At 33.7% G+C, this 24,275-nt stretch overlaps 1 long non-coding RNA gene across 1 annotated transcript in view; it reads left to right on the forward strand.

Annotated features, from left to right (window-relative positions):
- LOC136835714 (uncharacterized) overlaps positions 1-24,275 on the forward strand; it is a 437,685-nt gene that overhangs the window by 216,468 nt on the left and 196,942 nt on the right. Inside the window, exon 4 of the long non-coding RNA XR_010852252.1 lies at positions 8,014-8,154. This is a non-coding gene — a long non-coding RNA (uncharacterized lncRNA). The remainder of the gene's footprint in view (positions 1-8,013; positions 8,155-24,275) is intronic.

Genomic DNA, 24,275 nt, shown 5'->3' on the forward strand with positions numbered 1-24,275 from the left:
TAACAACTATTAATGCATACAGCAACCACTTTCCACTTACTTTCAGTCTGACTTTCATTTTTGTTTTGGAGAGGAGAAATAACTTGTTTGTATGCTTAATTTTTATGGATTATGGCAGAGTACCATTTTATCAAGAAGTTCTGGAAAGCTGAAATGCACCGATGAACTGTCACTAAACTGCAAAGGTGGATTTTTCATCCGGTTCATAAACAGTTTTAAAGAATGAAGGAGAATAAGCAAGAACAATTTTTTTATGGAATAAAGTTCCTTGGTTATCTATGTAAAAATAAATAGTTTGAGCAGACACACATCCATACAATATGGGGATCGTTAAGTTTTTGATAAATTCAGAGACCAATGGGGCGACAAATCAAAGTCAGTCCAGCTCAGCTCTGCAAAAATCATGAAAAAAAATTATTGCAACTCTTTCTCTAAGGGAATGTGTTATCTTCGAAAGGATTCAGGTATGTTAGAGGGAAGGAAAATCGATACGTGAATAAAATTCAGAAGTATGCTAGAAAGAGATGTGAGAAAATGAGAAAATACATTCACAAATGAATATTCTTGGAAAATAACATTGGTGTATTAATTCTTGTTAGTCCTCCCGTTGGCAAAATCATCAGAATAATAGGAAATTAACAGAATATTTATTGGTTGTTTGCCCAGCTCATCTATGTATTCAGCCCAGTGGACGCGGATGAAATTCTGTGATTACAAAATTTTATTCTGAGTAATTCGGCGTGTTAAAGCTTAAAAATAATAGATATCATTCATAGTAATTATGCATAAATCTGAATTTTGAGATGGGTACGATTTACCACTGGTGTTGTAACGACTTTTTTCGATTATGCAGCAAAAAAATATGGATAATTTTAGTAAGTCATATTAATAATTAATGAACATAGTGTGCAGTTTGAAATATAAAAAAAAATTATTTCCTCAAGTTTAAAGATGTCATCCATGTCAAAGCATGCTAAAAAAATATAATTATTGTTGTGACAATAGCAAATTTGCTGAACTTAGTTTTATGAAAACATTTTGAAGTTTTATGAAAACATTTTGAAGAATATAAAATATTTATTTAAAACTTTAAAAGTCATTTTTGCAATATTCAATATACGTTCCTTGCTCTGGAAAAAATGTTTCGTTATCACTTCTATGTTTTTTTATGATTTTTATCATTAATGTGACCCAACATTCAGCGTGGATATTTTATAATTACAAGAATTAGTTATGGATGACATCTCTCACCTGTAATTCAGGAAAATAATTAGAGAACATTGTGTATGACGTTTTGTAAAAACATAAAGAAGAAATGTAATTGTCTTATTATAAGAGACGTTGATAATACACGATTTGTGCCGATGAATTTAAATATATAGAGAATGTTCCGCTACAATCTAAGATGATATGAAAAATTATGTGACCTTAAATATTTTTGGTGCATTATTTTGTACCAAAAAGCATTAAAAGATACAGCAATTCTTCTGGAGTCAAAATATGCAACATGAAGCGTAATCTTATGATTTTATTATATTTGCTTTCTACAGAACAAAACATCCCCAGAACCCCCTCAAATAAATGTCCATAGACCCTGAATTTACTTTTATTCTAAGCAGCAAAACGCAATGCATGAAAAAGTATAGATTATAGATGGGAACACATATCAAATTTTTGAAGGGTCGTTGAAAATTATTTCAATTTCAGTCCTGATTCGGTTTCCTATTCTTGTTACCAAGGCAACCATTATTTGCATAATTATCGAAGTATCAGAGCATAGAGGTTGATGATCAGTATGCCCTTGAAGAGAAGCCGTTCATTAGGAAAATTAAACACTAAATGGAATCATTGTTTAAGCGCAAATGAAAGCCTATTAAAACACTAATTAGGATATTAATGATCATATGTCGAGTCATGATATAGATACAGCCATCACTAGCGCATCCAGAAAAATTTCCTTTGGAGGGCACCATTTTTCATGTTATACATACATTATATATATGTGTATATATATATATATATATATATATATATATATATATATATATATATATATATATATATATATATATATATATATATATATATATAATGAATATACATACACACACATATATATATATATATATATATATATATATATATATATATATATACATATGCATATATATGTATATATATGCATGCTATATGTATATCTATATACTTTTATATTTCTCATCAGTTCCTCGTTGGGAGGGTGGGTTCCGTTCTCAGTTAGCACTCTGCTGGCCTCGTGTTCGAATCTCCGACCGGCCAATGAAGAATAAGAGGAATTTATTTCTGGTGATAGAAATTCATTTCTCGCTATATTGTGGTTCGGATTCCACAATAAGCTGTAGGTCCCGTTGCTAGGTAACCAATTGATTCATGGCCACGTAAAATAAATCTAATTCTTCGGGCCAGCCCTAGGAGAGCTGTTAATCAGCTCAGTGGTCTGGTTAAACTAAGGTATACTACTATATATTCTCATTTATGTTATTATTATCTAAATCTTCAATATTATTGTTTTTCACGGGGGAGGGGAGGGGCACGTGCCCAGGTGCCACCCCCCTGGATCCGCTGGTGACAGCTAATAAAAGCTTCCGTGAAAATTCGTTTGTTTATCAGCGCGGCTAGCGAAGAAATGGACATAATGGCCTATTTCTCTTAAACAACTTTACCTTAATGCCTCTACTTTTGAACATACGAAATTATCAAACTACCAACTAGATTAGTAGGATGATGCAAACTGCAGAACAAAATTCAAAACGGTGGCATCTTCATCAATTTCGTTAATGTAGAAAATTCCAAATGTTTATTAAGTGAGCAGTCAGAACAGTTATTAATAATGTCACTAAGTAAATGATAATTTAACTTTTCTTATGACTGAAGAAATATACATTGTAGGATCTTCGTACGATTTTTTGAGATTATAAATTTTCAAAACATGAATTTTTTTTAAATTCTGTATCTGAAATACAGTAATTGTAAGAGGAAAAGCTAATCGAACTCATACTAACTAATGAGTGGTAATTAGTAGTGAGGAAAAGTGATATTCATTGACACACACAAGCACGCACACATCCGCGCAAAAGTTTTCTCCACATAAATTTTGACTGCGTATTTCTACCGTTTTGCACAATTTTTATGTTTTCATATTTATCCAATTTTTTCCTCTAAAATGTATGTGCGTGTGTGTATGTGTTTGTGCCTGTGGCTATGCGTATGCACGGCCGAGCAATTTGGCTGCGTTTGCGTATGCATGTGACTAAATGTTTTATTGGTCGCGTCTGCTACGCCAGGTGAGCAAAATATTCTTGTTTTATTTCGGCATAACAAAAAAGAACGGGGCAAATATGTTTTGTTCTCTTTTAATCAACGAACGGCAATTTCTTTTTGGAACGATATAAATTTCCCAATTTTATGCTTTGTGGGTGAGCGGTGAAACAAAAAAAAAAAAAAAAGTTTACTGTCGAACTTCCCTTTCATTTCCAGTTCGAATGCTTAAATGTGATTTATTTTGCTGAGGAAAACAAGTCGCTTAGTTTCTACAAAATATTAGGAAAGAGTAGAGTAATGAACCATCAAAAGAGTATTTACGAAGAATAAAGATAAACGGTTTTTTAAATACAATTAAGAGTATATACCATGTATTTGGTAAAACTACAAAATCCAGCAGAACATTTTATTGTAGTAAGGCAGAGCTTGATGAGTTCGTCTTACGAATGAAGAGCAGATACACAACATTTTTGCGACTGCTTATTGCAATTACTTACATAATTATACAAAATAGGTTAATGGTTTACAGCTGTTACAATGCAGGTGAGGAACTTTGAAGGTCATCACTTGTCAACATATATCAAAATGGACAAGGAAGACATTGCTGTTATCACGTAATTGCAAAAAAAAGGAAGAATGAAAACCTGAAGAAACACATACAAGGTAAACACACTCGCTTGAGGAATCTCCTTTGTACTTTACCATTAAGAAGCAGGCTATATAGTTCAAGCAGGAAATGGAGAGAAAAAAGGATTCATGGATGAGACGCCCAAGCACATGCTACACAGACGGGCAAACGAATGATATACAGCGTAAACTTGCGGCTGAGAGACCTTTGAGAGCAGAGCAGCAGAGACTACGGCACCATTAAACACTATTTTGACTTTCGTTTTGGGAACGAGCAGCTCGTCTGAAAGTTAAGTTTAATGAATGTTGGAGCCAGAGCTAACCAGAAGAAAAACTTCTAGGAAAACCTCACTTAATTTTTAGGCTGATCCAAAGCATTTCTACGGGATATCAGCACTCTTACCTAAGCCAGAGTTTCAAAAATTTCAAGAAAGTGGTATTTATCGTTTAGGCGTTACCCTTATGTTATTGGACTCTTATAGAATTTTAAATGGTCAAACTTTAATTAGCGAATATTACATATAAGAATGACGACAGTTGAAAAGTCATAATAAAATGCTGTGGAAAGCTATAAGTAAAGGGGCAGCAGTAGCTGAAGCAGACATTTTGAATTAGAAATGTTGGTTCATACACGTACACGACCTGGAATGTCTGACTTTTACCGGTTTCGTAATCTTGTAGCCACGAGTTTTGCAGCGAATGAAACCGTCTATGCTGCGGAGAAGTTGAGGTTCTTGATGTTACCTTTCAAGAAGAGCAGCAATGTTTTGAACATTATCGGACCAATTACATTAAAGAAAGCTAGGCTGTGATGATAATTAATGTAAGAAGACGAGAAATCGATAGTGAGATTATGAGTGAGATGACTAGGGTGGCGGAAGTACGGTTAAATAAGGGAAATTTCCAAATAATTGTTTCTTTGTTTAAGACAGAGGAGGCAGAGACAAAGTATTATAAGGACACACTAAGTTACACCAGGGAAGGTGTATGATATAAATTGACTTTCGAATATTATGAAAAATAAAAGTAAAAAATGCGCCGTAGTTTCTTTGGCGCAATCGAGTTTTCTGTACAGCGTATAATCAAGCCCACCGAAAATAGCTCTATCTTTGGATGGTCTCGGTATGATGCTGTATGAAACTTTCAGCACGACCCGATGGTGGCTTGTCCTATACCGTTGTCAGACGCACGATCACGGCTAACTTTAACCTTAAATTAAATAAAAACCACTGAGGCTAGAGGGCTGCAATTTGGTATGTTTGATGATTGGAAGGTGGATGATCAACATACTAATTTGCAGCCCTCTAGCCTCAGCAGTTTTTAAGATCTGAAGGCGGACAGAAAAAGTGTAGACGGACAGACAAGGCCATCTCAATAGTTTTCTTTTACAGAAAACTAAAAAGGCTTGATTGATCAAGAGAAATGTCAGGTTAGACACGTATGAAATTGCAGGGATATATTGTTTGAAAGTAAACAAAAACATGAACTCTAGTCTCATAAACGTATGTAATGTGTGTGTCTGTACTGATAGATATGTAATTACGAAGTTGAAAAGGACCAGCTGAGTAAATAGTAATCAGTAGCACAGAGGGATTGGTAGGTTTCATGACGCAATCATAGCGTTAGAATATGTACCGTAGACGACTGAATGACTGGCCTGATATAGAAGTCGGTATGTGGTAAAAGTGTTCGTCATTTTGATGTAAAAAAATTAGGTTTCCAGTAAAAAATATCTAAGTCAGCTGTGTTTCTTAGACTTTTAAACTCATGGCTGCACGTTAGAAAACCTTCATTTGAGCAGGCTCTTCTGAGGCAACACTTTTATCACAACAAAGAGACGGCAATTCATCATTCGGCCCTCCCCAGCGATCCTAAGTAGAGTATTTGACCGATTGTAGTAACAGCATTTGTTTATCCCCTAAACTCCGCGACCGCTACAATAAACCTTACCCAACTTAAACAAAGGTGTAACTGATATTTGTAGAGCATGTACTTTGGATACATCTATGCAGTATGTTTAAGATTCCTACTAAAAGGATTCCCGTCACCATTCCCGTTCAGTCTTCCAAGTGAGAATTACAGCAGCTCGAACGACGGTAAGACGATCGCTTATCCAACTCTGCAGAAAAAAGGGTTTTCTCCCTTTCGTAAACAAAAACTCTTTTCTATACAAAACTTCCACATCAGCGTTGTTAGAGTACTTTCGGCCATAAACTCAAATGGATTTCCGCTAGAACTCACACACCTTCGGTGCACCTCACTCGCTATGAAATATTACTTTTTCCGATACATTTACTTTCTTGAGCGAAAGATAATCAACAGAGTTTATCTCTCGGTGGTTGAAGAGATAGGATCAAATGGCCGGAAGGATTTCTGAAAGAACTTCCACGTGAAGTGGAGAAAAAGGGGAGACTGGGATGTTGCTCATATAAATAAGCTGCTATCACCTTTCTACCCTTCTCTGTTCGGGGAATATGAAGACCGTTTTCAGAGGCAGTGTAACTAGATAAAATCTACACGGACAGAATTTACAGTATATGTCAGGTTCCTGCTTGATGTTCTGACAACTTCACCAGTTTGGTTTGTTGCGGTTATGCTGCCCACATGCTGTTCTGTTGGGGGGGGATGGTATTAATCCTGGGTGTGGATCAAGTATTTGGATTTCTCTGACCGGCCAATGAAGAATTAGAGGAATTTATTCCTGGTGGTAGAAATTCATTTCTCGTCATAATTTGGTTCGGATTCCACAATAAGCTGTAGGTCCCGTTGCTAGGCAACCAGATGGTTCTTAGCCACGTAAAATAAATCTAACCCTTCGGGCCAGCCCTAGGAGAGCTGTTAATCAGCTCAGTGGTCTGGTTAAACGAAGATATGCTTTTTTTCCCTCGGTCCAAGGAATAAATACTTGACCGTCTAAGATATACTTTTTTTCCCTCGGTCCAAGGAATAAATACTTGACCGTCTTGATCTACACCCAAGATTCAACTCGTCCCCTCCTCCTCACCACCCGACCCCGCTGAGTAGCAGATGGGCAGCATAACCGCAACACACCAGACTGGTGTAGTTGTAAGAAGATCGAGCAGGACTCTTATATAAGTATCCTGTCCAAATAGAAATTTTGGTTTAGCTACATTCCCCCTGACTCGTAAAACTTAAGGTTTTTAATATATCTTTAGCAATATATCAAGAATTACACTCAAGAAGAGGGTCTAACTCCGTTCCTTAGAAACCAAACAATCAGAATGTTTTCAACGTTGTAATGAAAATTGTAGCACTAAGTTATGAGAAAAGGAACCGAATGGTTTTAAAATTTATATATCAAAATTGGTAAGAACTGCACGGTAGAATACAGTTCTGAAAGTTGGAATACTTGGTCAGTGGACGTTAGACAATGGAGATTCTCATAAGTTTAAGCCAATTTGTGTCAGTGTGCATTATAAAAAACAACAGTCCTTCCTTCTAGAATTTCTGTTTTTATCTTCCTTGTCAAAACGAAGGCTTTTGGTTCGTATTTTATAACATTTTATTGAAAATACCGTTCTTCACGTTTTTCTGCTGAATTCTGTCCCAGATGGCAGGAAAATACGATTTTATTTTTCAAAGACATTCTGCAATTAATTTTTTTCCACTTTCCCAAATATCTATGAAAATACCAAAGCATATCAGAAATTTCTAAATTTGAAGTCTAAGACAATTGTAATCGTCAGGAAGTTGTCAAAACATTTCTTTATCCTTGCTCACTCACCCTTATCAAAAACAGGAAGCCTTTATTATTGAATTTATCAGTAAACCCTCACCTCAAATATCTTGTCCACGTGTGATGGAAACAGTAGGAAAGTTAGCATAGACATTTAATACATAAAAATAGCAGTCAAGAACTGACATATATATCTATAAAAATGTACCATTTCATCCAGAGTGAAAGAAAAGCAAGCTTTTGATTTATCTATGTCATCTCTATTATGCAACTGAATTTTATTCATATTTGATTTAGTTTACAACAGGCTACAACATGAAAAAGATTTTTTTCTCGAAGGAGAGATATGAATTTCTTAGCACCATTAAATGTTTTGTCTGGTATTTCAGTGTTCCTGTCAGGCACATCTTTTCTGTATGTCGTACGAGTGTATCGATGACCGAGATTAACGAGAAGTTACGTAAGCGTTGAACCTCTGTGACTTCTGAATAAAATACTCCAGACTAAGCCAGAGTGATGTCTACTGTCAGGTACGTAAATGATATATTCTGTAGCACTCAGGCTCCATGAATAAGAAATAATTTTCTGATCAGGTAACACATGGAACACAGGTATCTCTTTTCAAATACAGGTTTGTTTTATGTCTCTATCTGTCTGCGCTTCTCTCGTTCTCTCTCGATAGGCATAGATGTTTCAGCTACTTTTGCAGAAGGTATTACTATGAAGAAATATATTCAGTGTTAAACAAATCGTATCTTTCTTCGGAAGAATGATATTTAAAATAATAGTCCTTAAGAATTACAAGACTAATTCAAAAGAAGCATTAGTGCTGCATTTTAGGATATCTATAATCAGTTTCATGGTTTTTTGGGTAGGATATGTTGAAAATTGCACATGAAATCAAAATATACAATAGGGAGAATGTGCTTGATGCAAGTTATTGTCAACTGGGATTTCAAATGAACATAAAGTATCGCACCCAGCAAAATTTTAGAAATTCATAAGTTTCCGAAGTTTCAATTCGGTTATTAAATTTCACTGGTCATCTTCATGTGCTACGCTTACCGTCATTCCTTCGTAATAATTTGCTTTGGTTTTATTTTCTTTGCTTTTATTTTCTTTTGCTTGGCCATCCCCTTCCTGTCTTTTATTTTAGAGCTAGTTATTAACCACAGCAATTGTTAACCATTTCTATCTCAGCATTCGCAGGTTTTTTTTTTAGTACATTCTTTTTCAGGTTTGCATTACTTTTCCCTCTTGGTCTCTTCACTTTTTTTTTTTTGAGAATACAAATAAAAAAAATAGCCTTTGTCTTTCTACTGAAACTGTTTCCTGTCATTTTCTTCTCTTATTTATTTTTCTTCTTATTCATATAACTTTTCATATCAGCTAACTGCGATTTATATCCAATTCATCACAGGGTCGCTTTTTTTTATAGAAATTTTCTAATGCGAAATGGGTGATTGCTCTACAAAGCTTCTTGAATTTTTTACTTGTTTTATGCATCAGACTTCACGTTGCATGAGATGATTTTTGAAAGCAATGAACATGACATTCATCTGGTTTGTTGAGTCCATGCTCTTCATTATTGGGTTGTACAGTACATCTCTTCTCAAATTGGTTCAAAAGGTTTCATCTGTTTCCATGTACCCATTACAACAATTTGGCAAACCGGATAAGCTTCAATTTTTGCAACTATGCTTTTCTTGATTTCTTAGTTTTAAAATTACTGCGTTCTTAACAACAATAATTATAGTCCTTCTTTGTTTGCATGTTCTTTCACTAATATTATATAAATAGATTAGATGATATGTCTTAATGTTACGTAGGCTTTTATAATTAATATCATCAGTAGCTGGAGAAACTCATATGTTACAAAAAAAGAAAAACCAAGAACAGAATACTTTCCCAAGCTCAAACGTTAGTTCATATATTCTGTAAACAGACTGAAAAAATAAGCATTTTTTATTTGGATTCAGTCGTTGATATCTGTGGCTATCAACGGCACTGCGTGCGTTATTGTTTACAATGATGAAAAGTTTGCAGTTCAAAACAAACACCTAATGTATCGTATATAACAGATTCTCATTAAACTTTATAAATAATACGTAAAGTTGGAAAAGCAATTGACCAAACAGGATTTGTTATGGTCTGGCAAGTTGGCTATTAAATTCCTTCCCTTCTCATACAGTGATTTAGATTAATGATTAAGTATTCCATCAAGCAGAGTTAAAAAAGAAAGCACCTTTACTAAACCATCCCTAGGATCAATGTTTATTATAAAAGCTTCTCCTTTCGATACAGTAGACATTTCCTCGTACAATTCGAACTTAGTCGGCTATCAGTAGAGCCATCAGGAAGGATACCTAAGGACATCCATATGATGTCCTACAAAAATTCTTAAAATGAAGATTTATGTAGTTGACAGAAAAATAAGAATATCAAGCCATCAGGAAAGAGCAATCTTATGAACAGAAATAGGAAAAATTCCCTCCCAATCTCACTTTTAGTGATATTGTTTCACCTTCATCCATCTATTATCTGGGAGTATCAAGTTTATGATAACAATTGCTGTGATCATTTTTCAAATTTTGTGATCTGTTCACTTAATTATGGAAGGCCGGAATTATTACTTTAAGTGAAAAAAATTACCTCCGTGATTTCGAGGTCATAGTAAGTTCTTATACATTGGATTGCTTTCAATAAGACCCTTATTGAAAACATTTTTGGTAAAACTTTACTTTAGTTCCGCGGCCTGATTCCCGCCAGTCGTCGACCGGACAGGTTCCTCATAAATAAATAGAAATAACCTTTCCTATAATGCCAGATCCTGACCTAATCAGGTCTTACCTACCTAACCTGGCCGGAGACCGCCCCCCCCCCCCGGCCGGCCGCGGAAAAAAAAAAAAAAAAGGCCGTAACCAGTCCCGGTCGGCGACTGGTGGGAGTCAGGCCGTGCAACTGTAGCAAAGTTTTACCACATTTTTTTTCCAAGCTTCCTGATTTTCCATTGTGCTCTTTTGTGGAACCATTACTTGTTTATACTGTATAATCATTCTTTTTCGCTTAACAGTTATAGATATAAACTACTTATTCCACTTTTAGAATCTATATAGATTTCTTTCTTTCATGGCACAAGTATAAGGAAAATCTTAAAAGGATGCTGCTTTTCGGCGGACAAATATCTGATTTCCAATCGGTCTTCTTCATTAAATGTAGTATGGAAATATTCCAAATTCGCCCACTTACTGGAGGAAACTGGTATTGTCATAGTAATGCAGAACTTTCTTCCGGTGCACGAAATCATCATATAGTTCAAAAAGAGTTAAATAATTTGGAAAGAAAATAAGCATGAAAGCTTACCTTTATCTCTAAAGATTTATACGTAACGAAAACAAGGTATAAGACTGGTTGTTACTTTGCTCAGTAAAACATATCTGTCGCTTTGGGATAGAAGTGAAATTTCATAGGGATAAAAGAAAACTGGGAGAAAAACTGACACCAAACTATTGGAAATTATATTTTTAGAACAGTAATAACCTGTCAATCGACCGATTTATATTTCATTTAAATTCTTAGCAGAATTTCCGAGAAAAATCCTTTGCTCTGCTGGTATCATCTCTCAAAATTCATTTAAATTCTTCATTTGATATTCCTCCAGCTATTTTTTTCTGTCTCTCTTTTCCTTTATATTGTATGAATAGTAAATGTGTTTACGCTTGTCCTTTTGGTAAAATAATTTTTCGTCTTCTCTTTCTTTTTACTAACTTTTTTGGGGTCCCTTTCCAATATCACAAACTTTGTGAGAAGAAAAATATATATTTTTCCCTCCATCCCTTTGAAAATGTCTCCTGAGTGTCAGGCTCTCTTTTATTTTCTTTTTTTGCCCTATTTTTTTATCAGGTTGCTTTTGTTTTACTTCATGCCAAACCTCTCTTTATACTCATCTCGGATTACATGCGTAATTTTTATTTTTTTTTATGTATCCCATTTTTGCTGAAGAAAAAGGGAAGAACATTATTTTTAGCAATCATAAAGTTATCATATTACATTTATAAAATTTTCCGTTTGTTTCTATTTTCATCTATTAATGACATATGGGTTCTTGTTAATTTCTAATTAGACATTTCTTACGTGAAAGAATCTCCTAATTTTTTAAAGGAAAATACACGTTAAGAGATATTATATCAGTCTTTTCTGGTATTTCCCTTTATACTTAATAACACTCATTAATCAGTACATCATTACAAGTGCAAAGTGTGTAAGTATGTTCCCCGTAGCGAATTTCACAATCAAAATGTTAAGAATTCCAGGCAATTATAAACTCAGTCAAATTTTTTCCTTTTCTAAAAAGAAACCAGAAGCGGAAGTGTCTTTATATTTGACTTTATATATATATATATATATATAAACACACATATATATGTGTGGTATATATATATATATATATATATATATATATATATATATATATATATATATATATATATATATATATATATATATATATATATAATAAGATATTTTATGTGTGCATGTTTGTATGTGTGTTTGCGTGGTATAGAAATCCGAACCGCTTGAACGACCTAGACAAAATTTGGCACATGGCCATCATTTGACCCAACTTAGATAATAGGGTAGGTTTCAAATCCGTACCACCTTCCCCTTCCGCCGTCCCCCTTCCCCTTCCCTTTGTAACTTATTTGGTAACCACATGGCCGATCTAGACAAAATTTGGCACGCGGCTATTATTTAACCCAACACAGATAACAGGGTAGGTTTCAAACCCATACCCCGCTTCCCCTTCCCTCATCCTCATCCCCTTTCCTTTTGTAACGTACGTGGTAACCACTTGGCCGGTCTAGACAAAATTTGGTACGTGGCCACCATTTGAGCCAAATTAGATATTAGGGGAGGTTTCAAACCTGTACCCACTATCCCTTCCCCTTCCCCCTTCCCGCTGTAACGTATGTGGTAACCACTTGGCAGGTCTAGACAAACTTTGTCACGTTTTCATCATTTGACCCAACTTAGATAATAGTGTGGTTTTCAAACCCATACCCCCTTCCCCTTTCTGTTCCCAATCCCCCTTTCCCCCTTTACTTCGTAACGTATGTGATAAATAAACTCTATGGGCGTATCATACCTTATTTCATGCACTCGATACCATAGAAATATATTATTGAATGAAAAAATGCTTTTCTTTCCTGGGATTAACAATTCTGTATCAAGGTTTGTGTTTATGTTTAGTGAGGGTGGGGTGTGTTTAGGTTTAATGGTGGATAAATGGGACAGTCACCACAGTAATACCTGGACAAAAGGGACAGTCGACACATTAATGTCTGGATAAAATAGACAGTCACCACAATAATACCTGGATAAAAGGGACAGTCGACACAGTAATGTCTGGATAAAATAGACAGTCACCACAGTAATACCTGGATAAAAGGGACGGTCAATACAGTAATATTTGGATAAATGCAACAGTCAGCACAGTAATACATGGGTAAATGGGACAGTCACCACAGTAATGCCTGGATAAAAGGGACATCCAGCACAATAATACCTGGATAAATGGGAAGGTCAGCAGAGTAATACCTGGATAAAATGGACAGTCACCACAGTAATAACTGGATAAATGGGACAGAAACTACAGTGATGCCTGGAAAAAAAGGGACAGTCAGTACAGTAATATTTGAATAAATAGGAAAGTCAGCTGAATAATAACTGGATAAATGGGACAGTCACCACAGTAACATCTGGATAAATGGGACAGTACCACATTAATAACTGTATAAATGGGACAGAACCTACAGTATACCTGGATAAAGGGGACAGTCAGTACAGTAACACCTGGGTAAGTTAAGTATACCTTAGTTTAACCAGACCACTGGGCTGATTAACAGCTCTCCTAGGGCTGGCCCGAAGGATTAGACTTATTTTACGTGGCTAAGAATGATTTGGTTACCTAGCAACGGGACCTACAGCTTATTGTGGAATCCGAACCACATCATAGCGAGAAATGAATTTCTATCACCAGAAATGAATTCCTCTAATTCTTCATTGGCCGGTCGGAGAATCAAACACGGGCCCAACAGAGTGCTACCCGAGAATGGTACCGACCAGTCCAACGAGGAATTCAACACCTGGATAAATGAGGTAGTCAGTACAGTCATACAGGGACAGTCACCACAGTAATAACTGGATAAATGGGACAGTTAGCAAAATAATATCTGGACAAAAGAGATATTTAGTACAATAATATCTGGATAAAAGGGACAGTCTCCACAGTAATAACTGGATAAACGGGATAGTCACCACGGTAACATCTGGATAAATGGAACAGTCACCACAGTAATAACTGGATAAATGGGGCAGAAACTACAGTAATACCTGGATAAAGGGGACAGTCAGTACAGTAAGGCCTGGATAAATGGGGCAGTCAGTACAGTCATACCTGTAGGAAAGGGACAATCACCATAGTAATAACTGGATAAATGGGGCAGTCAGCAAAGCAATATCTGGACAAAAGAGATAGCTAGTACAATAATATCTGGATAAAAGGGACAGTCTCCACAGTAATAACTGGGTAAACGGGAGTGTCACCAAAGTAATACCCGTATAAATGGGACAGTCAGAACAGTAATATTTGGATAAAAGGGACAGTCAGCACAGTAACTCCTAGATAAAAGGGGCAGTCAGTACAAGGAGTTGCAAGGAAATTTTTTGAGTTCTTCAGAGTTTTCCTGGGGCGGCACAGGTTGGTCAGGTAGTGTATATATATATATATATATATATATATATATATATATATATATATATATATATATATATATATATATATATATATATATATATACATATATTATATATATATATATATATATATATATATATATATATATATATATATATATGGAGAAAGAGAGAGAGATAGAGAGACGTGATAAAAATCGCCTTGTGTATTTTTTTTATTTAGGGGTCTATCAAACAGGTAATATTAAAATCACAATGACGTTCGCCAATAATCCTATTACAAAGATGCTGAATATTTCCGATCCGCAAAATCGTCACTCGATATGGAAAAGGATTTGGTTACCTAATCCTGGACGCAGTGCTTTCTGCTTTTCTGCTCGTTATTTGAGACGTTCTCAAACAAAGAATGGTTCGTAACCGTCTTTTGCGAGCATTTTTTTTTCTTTGAAATCTATGAGTTAAAGTCATGTGACCTTTAAGCTAGCTTACTCATGGTATTGTTATATAAATGATCGAATTTTATATAGGTTTCTTAGTACTTCTCAAAGAAGAAATACTGCTATTAATTTTTATATATCAGCCACAATAATTATTTATTTAAATTATTCTCTTCTTTGTAGAACAACTCTGTTTTGTCAGTGAAAGAAAGAACTTATTATATAACATTATTAATGCACTTGGTTTAGTGCTTACTAAGTCATTACACTGGCATCAAAGTGATAATTATGCATTAATTAATTATTTAATAAGTTTCTCTCAACAGAACGCCGCAGCCACTCGTATTCAGCTTAATCTAAAGAAATAAATGTCTAGGAATCTTTTCAACCTTCCTCTTCCTGGGAAAAAAAAGCCGCGTACACAAACACGCAAAAATGCTTCTTGTTCTTTTCGAAACTTTAAAAAAAAAAGTAAAAAAAAAATATTTATACCCTACAAGAATTCAGACACAAACAAATGCGTAATCCTTGCCCTGATTTTGTTCTGAGCACGACTTACATATAAATGAAAAAACCCACACAAACATTTCCACAAACACTAACCCGCACACACACACATACACACACATTCAGTCACGTATTTCATTTCCTCCGAAGCGATCCTTCGGATCTGTTTGCATTGTACCCAGGGTTACACCCCTGGTGGAAGGAGTGATAGCATAATGCCAATATTTTTATTATGGCGCCAGCTGACGCTATTATTGGATTTACTGTTTTAAAGTGGAAGTCTAGTATTAATTTTGACTGTGATTACATCAGAAGGTGATGAGAATTGCAAAATATAATGTCTCTACGTTTGTGGTCAAAAGCTGCGTGGCTTTATATTAACTTATTCGTAAAATGTCTCATTTCTGTTCTATTTCGAATAATGCATTATGCTCAAAATAGGAAATCCAGTTGAGGGAAATATTTCAAGAAAACATTGCATATATATATATATATATATATATATATATATATATATATATATATATATATATATATATATATATATATATATATATATATTATATATATATACAGTATACTGTGTATGTATATATATATATATATGTATATATATATATATATGAAAATAAGAGGCCCATAAAACACTATTTAAACATTGAAACCATATATTTTCATTGTTTCTGTACCCCTGTTCATATATATGGACAGGTGACAATATATATATATGTGATCTAAAATCCTCGAAAGGAGACCCAAGAAACACCGCCAAATCGCCAAACCAGAGAATAAAAAACCACTAGGGAATTTGGTCAATCTCCTCCTTCTTAGAAACGCCACCTCCCTTAACATCAGGCTGAACACCTTCTGTTTTGTATACAAATTGTAACTTTCCACCTGTCCATATTCTACCAGGAACAGCATGAAATATAGTTTCAACGTTTAAATAGTTTTATGAGCCAGAGTATTACAGGAAAAGACATTCATATATATATATATATATATATATATATATATATATATATATATATATATAATATATATATATATATATCTAAAGAAGGAGGAATAAAATAAAGGCTCATGTAATGGAAAAAAGAAGAAATTAGGATTTCCAGAAACCCATGAATGGAAAGTTACCCTCACGTAAAACAAAGATCGCTAAATTCCGTCGATAAGCGCTATTTTCATCAAGTGTAATATCGTATTCAGCATATTACTCCTATTAAATACTCGTCATATTTTGCCGTGGTAAAAGCCGGAATTACATCACTTGCACTACTACAGTAGTCAATTAATGTAATTAAACCTTTTTTGGCTGTAGCGAATCATTTACATAATTTGATTATCAAGTGCAAAAATTCGATTTTTAATTTCAGCTACGTATAAGTAGTAATTTCTAAATAACAAGTAAATGGTATTAAAAAGTCATACGAATAAAACAAGGATTCTAAGTTAGAAGTACGGTCCTACCACTAACTACACAAACAGACTCATATGAATACATGATGTATCTATCTATCTATCGATATGTATGTATGTATGTTTTTCAGCAAGTATTTGTGATGATGTTCATCCCCTTTACAGCCGACGATGCACCATTTACCTGTTCACGGCATTAATTTAATACAGGTGTAGTGAGAACTTACCTGAAAGTGAGAACTTTTCATATTAATCCAACAGTAAACACATATATACATACACACAAATGTAATGTGTAGCTAATATGCATGTATGTAGTTTACATATGCATATATATATATATATATATATATATATATATATATATATACTCTATATATATATATACATATATATATATATATATATAATCAAGGAATATCAATTCTCTTCATAATATAATATATATTTACCAAGAGGTACAGTTGATAATAAGTCCAGTCCGTGGGGTCGAACCAACGACACATGATACATCGGCCACACCATCTCCCATCAACTCACCCGTCGAACTCAGGTGTTTTGCGTTTTGGAAAGTATCCACCCACCTCTGCCGTATTGACCCGTGTGAATGCGTTTGTACCATATTATGACTAATAATCACCGTGATTCTTACAATCAGTATGGTAATATATTTTCATATATGTTACGAGAAATTTTAGTTGATAATAAGTCCACCGTCCGTGCAACCAGCGACGGACGAGAATCATATGACACACTAACCATATATAAGTGAATACCATCTCCCATAACCCACCCGTCGATCATGTTTTGCGTTTTGGAGGCAATACCCACCTCTGCCGTATTGATATGCGTTTATATATATATAATATGACTATTTATGTGATTCGCATATACAATCAGCTACAAGCGTCCTTTAATATCATATCTATAATGGCAAGGTTAAAAAAGTTCTGCGTCCCGTGGTCGGTAACATATATGAAATATATTACTTCCGAAGTGCAGAGTGAATCAGGTGATGTGATAAATGCATAAGGGTTATTATCAACTAAAAGTTCCCCTTCGATAACATATATGAAAATATATTACTTCAGTAAATGATAGTTTATAATAAATAGATATATTATTAAATAATATCGGTTAAAAGAGTTCGGAAGGTATTGCATAAGGGTTACCGTGTTTTATATATTAAATAAATCAATTTTCAATTGCCTGAATTTTATTCATGGCCTGAGCTATAATATTCCTAAACTTTATCATCTTATAAAATTAACGAATGTACCTTACCTTAATTACAAATGACCTTCTAATTTTGTTAAGACAGGGAAATTACGATATGCTCGTGTACTCTTATCAAGTTAGTGTCGCATTTTCTTCTCTGGGTATGAAAAACTGGTCACACATGTACTATTTTCCCTCGCTTCAATTTACAAAATAATTTTTAATGAATATAATTGCTGGACATATGTTCTTCAGTTAGCTTCATTGCATTACAAAAATGAATACGTGAATTCTTATTCTTTGAAGCAAATTAAATACCACTTTGTGATATTTTTTGTCATGTGAAATGTTGGAAATAGAAAATAATTGAGTTTAGCATCGTTGCATTGTTTTTATTTCAATAAATGCTGGCGTTTCTTGTCAAGGGTTTTGGGCAAAACCTTCCAATAATCATGATTCGCCTGCTTTAGCCTAAGACAAGTGCATCTGTCATTTCTATGATTTGTGATTTTTAAAAATAGTTTAGCATATTCCGAAGATTCCCGTTACGTGAATTTGTATTTAATAAAACAAAAAACAATGACCTATAATTCTCTTAACAATTTTCTAACTAAAAATACAACAACACGATACCAGTAAAACAATACATCATCCGATCCTGAAAGAAGAAAAGAGAAAAAGATTTTTCCTTCGCTAAAAGAACTTCTTCCTCCATAAAATGGCTTCTGTATCCGGCCACAAAATCAAGTGAATTACCGCCAAAACTCACAGCAGCTCTTCAAAATATCCAATTCTGTTTTCAGACCTTCGGCTGCGCTTCTTCCTACATGAAATGTGACTCTTTCCAATACATTTAGCTTCTTGAACGAACAGTAATCTTTATGGTTTATCTCTCACTGGTTGAAGAGATAGGATGAGAAGACACGAGGGAGCTGTAATGGAACAATCCAAAGCGAGAGAGAGAGAGAAAAAAATAAAGTGTGTATTTTCTTCACTTATACACGAGAGAAAGAGAGAGAGAGAGTAAAAAAAAAGCATTTTCTTCACCTCTATACCTTTACAATCCATCAGTTACTTATGATGGTGAGAACCATCTCTATTTTGTACAGTGGATTATATTTCTCAATCGGGGAATGGGAGCTCTTTTATTGAAATGTGTCGGGTAAACATTTCATTCATATGTTTGAGTACTTCTCAGAGCGAGCGTCAGAATCCACGAGCACATGCTATTCAGCATTAGGTAAACATCTTTCAATTTTTCCCTTTGTCAAGCTTGAGCAGTTTGTTATTTTCTTTTGAGGCTTTGAAATAAAATGTTACTTTTTCCGCTTCAGATGCCTTTGCAGTAAAAATGATTTAGGACTTTAGATAGATCAATGTATCATAACTTAGGCGCTTTCAGTTCTTCCGGAATATAATTCGCATCAGAGAAAAAAAGGCAAATCTTCAAAATTAAGTTTTATTTTGTAAAACAAATGAGGCTATGAACCCTGCTGACTTTGAAATTGAAACCCTCTCAACGAGATAAACCATTTCAAATGATCATGAGAAAAACTCGTTGACCTCTGCACATTTCTCTTTTGGTTCATTTATTAAAATATTCGTAGTTTTTATTAGTTTACAGTACTGTGGAAAATGGGAAATAGCCTTAGAGATAGTTAGCAAATCAGATAAGCATGGAACACAGTGTTGCAGAATTGTAATTTGAAGCGTTTGAATGGATGAGCAATGGTTAATGATGGGGAATAAATGAACAGATGTAATAACATTAATTTTGTTATGTAAGTAGTGAAGCGCTGACTTTATTGCTGGAATCGAATGGTGTGTGCAAGCATGCATTTGAAATTAACCTTTTATAACTGAAAACTGCATAATCCACGATAAGTAATTAATCTAGATTAGTATGCAGTAAAAATGAACACCCGTGCTTGAAGAATTTGTTATTGTTCGTAGATATTAGACACTTTCGCCCATAGTATTCATCAACGCAGGTAATGCAATGAGAAATGATTGTTATGTGAGGAGTGTGAATAATGAGAGGTGAATGTATGAAATAAATTGAACGCATACACATGGACTTTTTCCGTTTCGTCCATAAGTAAGCCTCATTATTAATACACAAAATGCATGAATGTTAACGAGGATTCCATAAAGGGTGAAAAGAATGTGATGAACGCACAAAATTGCAGGTTTTTTCTTTTCATCTTAAACCTGTGCACATATTCAGTCCAGCATTATTAAACGTAATATATATGCGCACTGCACATTTACTGCATAAGTACACACACACACATATATATGTGTGTGTGTATCTTCTGCTGCAGTAAAGTGCAGTGCACTATATTATATTTAATAACACAGAACAAATATGTGCACAGGTTTAAAACAAAAAAAAAACTGGCAATGCGTTCATTACATTCTTTTCACACCTACACACATATATGTGTGTGTGTGTGTGTCTTATGTGTAATAATGTACTTATGCAGTAAAGGTGCAGTGCGCATATATTATGTTTAATAACGCTGGAATGAAAATGTACACAGGTTTAAGACGAAAAGAAAAAAAAACTTGCAATTCTGTGCGTTCATCACATTCTTTTCACACACACACACACACACAGACATACATATTACTGTATATATATATATATATATATATATATATATATATATATATAATATATATATATATATATATATATATATATATATATATACTAACAACTAATATGTGTGTGTGTGTGTTTGTATATGTATGTATGTATGTATTTGTGTATGTATGTATGTATGTATGTATGTATATGTATGTATGTGTAAATATGATGTATAGAGTATATACATACATATCAGACGTCTGTCTGCCTTGTATATCTCGTGGCTGTCTACTTACCACATTCCTAATGGTTCTCTCCAAAAGCATTTCCTGTTTTTTGCTCAGTTGATCCCCTTTGTCTTCTTTTCATTGCTTTCAAGAGGCTTGCTTAGTTTCTGACTTCTCTCCCTTTTTGTAAAAAAAAAATTTTTTGCTACAATATTTAGAAACATTTTCTTCTCCTGATACGATATTTTAAACGAACTGCTATACTGGTTCATTTATGCCACATATACATTATTTTCACCCTGATGTGTAAGTAGTTTAAGATGTATTTAATGGTACACATTTACATGAATTTCATTTGTGTATTCTTTTTAAAATGCCACTGCTAAAAGTTTAATAATGACTATGACACAAAACACCAACGGCATTCTTAAATAATTTGATAACCATATGATGCAAGTAGAGTAATTTCACCAATATAAATTTTCAAAAGGAAGAAATCAACGAAGGATATTTCACAAGCCAATAAAATATCCGTTACAAAAGTTAATTAGGTCATATATCCTTGTCCAATAACGTCCTTAAGAATTTGCCATAACAAATAGAAAAGGATTTCCATTACTTCCACCGTCATCCTCACCCTTTTCTTTTCTTTACTTTTCTCCTCTCTAGTGATCCCCTCCTCTCCTTTGTTATAGCAGCAATCATTACTCAATTCCCTCGCACCGCCGTTTAAAGTCATCCCTGCTTTTTCGTTCTCTCCCTTTATGATTGCTTCAGTTTCCATAAATTTCCGAACTTTACATCCATCGCTTTGGAACGGTCGTCTGGGGATCGAGAGACGGATTTTGCTATCACTGACGTGTTTGTTTATCCTTAGTCGTTGTTTCTCTGAAATATTTTTTCATAAATTAAAATATTGATTACCTACCTGCTGACGTCCTGTTGCAATGATTCTGTTGCTCTTTCACAGTTAAGGAAAAGGTTTCCATTTTACTTAGGATATATATATATATATATATATATATATATATATATATATATATATATATATATATATATATATATATATACATATATATATATATATATATATATATATATATATATATAATATATATATATATATATATATATATATATATATATATATATATATATATATATATATATATATATATATATATATATATATATATATATATATATATATATATATATATATGACTTGAATAATGTTCGAACGTTAAGGAAAATTCTTTGATAATTTGGTCTTTCAAAAATGTATATATCAATATTTATACAAGTTTACCTTCTTGACCTTAAAAAGCGAGTTATCAAACGTCATTGCCGTCGGACAAAATTCAGATATGTCATAAAACACCCTTTCATAAGCCTAACTTGAACACCAGACACTTGAAAAATAAGCATTTTCAGTAATCAAAAAATGGCACCAATTCCCGCAGAAAATGGTGTTACATTCTCATGCGAAAACTACGATTCGTAACTGGTCCTGCTTTCGAAAATGATCACTTGATATAAGAATATTTCACTGGAAGTCACTTGTTTTCAACCTCGAATATCACGTAGTATTCGATCTTTTTGGCAAATAAGGTATTTTAATATCAAACAAGTATCCACTGACTTGACTGAGTGCTTGCATTAGCATTATGCCGGTGAATTAAAACATTTTAATTCAATTCCAGTTACAGGAGCCATTACCAGTCAATAGTAGACTAAAGAAAAGATACATGTTATCGAGAATAGGTTCAGTATGCTGACTACAGCTATGAAAATCATTTTAATGTCATTTTACTGTCTTTTTAGGTACTATGACATTAATTATGTACAATAGAGATATATTATATAAGGTATCAAAATCGTCAACAAATGAAATTCTATTTCTGTTAATAGGAATAGATTTTGGTATAAAAGCATAATTCCTGTTCATTGTTTCATGACTTTTAGACCTTTGATATCCTGTTAATTATATGCTTATTAACGGTGTGAAGAGAATCGTTAACTCCTTACCTCATGGTATTGTGCAAAGAATATTATTCGTTTAGTATCAGCCACCATTGCACACAGAACTTTAGCTGACTTTATTTGAATAAACAAATATTTGGTATTAAATTATTCTTTTCTTACAGCAAAGCGAGGAATGTTCTATCATTACTGTCCTATATTTGTATGTGGCTTAATCATAATATCTGTTATGATAAAGATTTCACGATTATGAACTTTCAGGGTACCTTCGACAGAATCTACCTGAAGTAAGAAGAAAATATAATCCCACGATAATGTTAAACCATTATAAACCTTGTTCTCTTCTGCGTTTAGGAAAGGTGAAGCGTTGTTCGGAACAATCTTCTTTAAATCTTAGCCTAGAATTTAAAATGACGTTCATTTAAAATTGTTCCAGCAGCTTTTTGAATTTCAAAGTTTTCTGGAGCTTATTGCAATACTGGTAAAACGTGTTAATTTTGTGGCTGTAAAATAAGCTGTTCACAGGTTAAATCTAACTAGTGATCCTATTTCAAGTTGGCCTAAATGTTGCTTTCGTGCATTTGCATCTTAAAAACTATAACCCTGCTCACTATTCTTTGGCTGATAAGAAAAATGACGAGAGCTTTTCTCAATTTTCTTTACTTAATTTAATTACGATATCGAAGTCTTGGGTACCTATGCATGGCAACCTAATTTAATTCCAGACGTAGAGGATTTAGGTATAGTAATGACTGTCTCATTAAACATTTTTTAACATCCATTAAATCGAACTGTCCTTTCAAACTCCGGTTTTTCGTCGAAGTTTAGATTGAACGTTTGCACTCAGGAATTCCATCGGACTATCAAAGGATAAACACTTCAACTAATCCATTAGGCAAGAGAGTCCGCGGAGATCAGTTGAGAGAGTAAACAGACAGAACAAATACTGTCTCCTCTCCTTGCAGTTTTTTTTTGCTGTTCAGACACTTGGTGTCTCAATAATAAAATTTTAGAAGCACACAATTTTGAAAAACTAATTACAGTGCGTAGAAAAAACTGTAATTGCTTTTCTCCGGTGCTTGGCTCCCTTACTGATTAAGTAAAAGCTAGTTGAAACTGGTGTAAAAAAATATATATATATATATAATATATATAATATATATACATACATACATACATACATATATATATATATATATATATATATATATATATATATATATATATATATATATATATATATATATATATAAAATAAAGAAAAACGAAAAATTAAATAAAATTTTGTATCCAAAATAATGAGGTTCCGCTGAGATTTTGATAAGTTAAAATCCAGTTGGCTCGTTGAAAACAAACCAGTCTGAATGCAAAAATACCGGATTTCATATTTGTGTGGAGAGAGTTATAACTTACACATGAATTAAACGGTAATATCTGGAAGACTGAATGGCTTTAGAAACAAATCGATGAACGCAATTTGTATACAGAATCTACCAGTCCATGGGAAT

The sequence above is a fragment of the Macrobrachium rosenbergii genome, chromosome 55, assembly GCF_040412425.1.
Source record: "Macrobrachium rosenbergii isolate ZJJX-2024 chromosome 55, ASM4041242v1, whole genome shotgun sequence".
NCBI lineage: Eukaryota > Metazoa > Arthropoda > Malacostraca > Decapoda > Palaemonidae > Macrobrachium > Macrobrachium rosenbergii.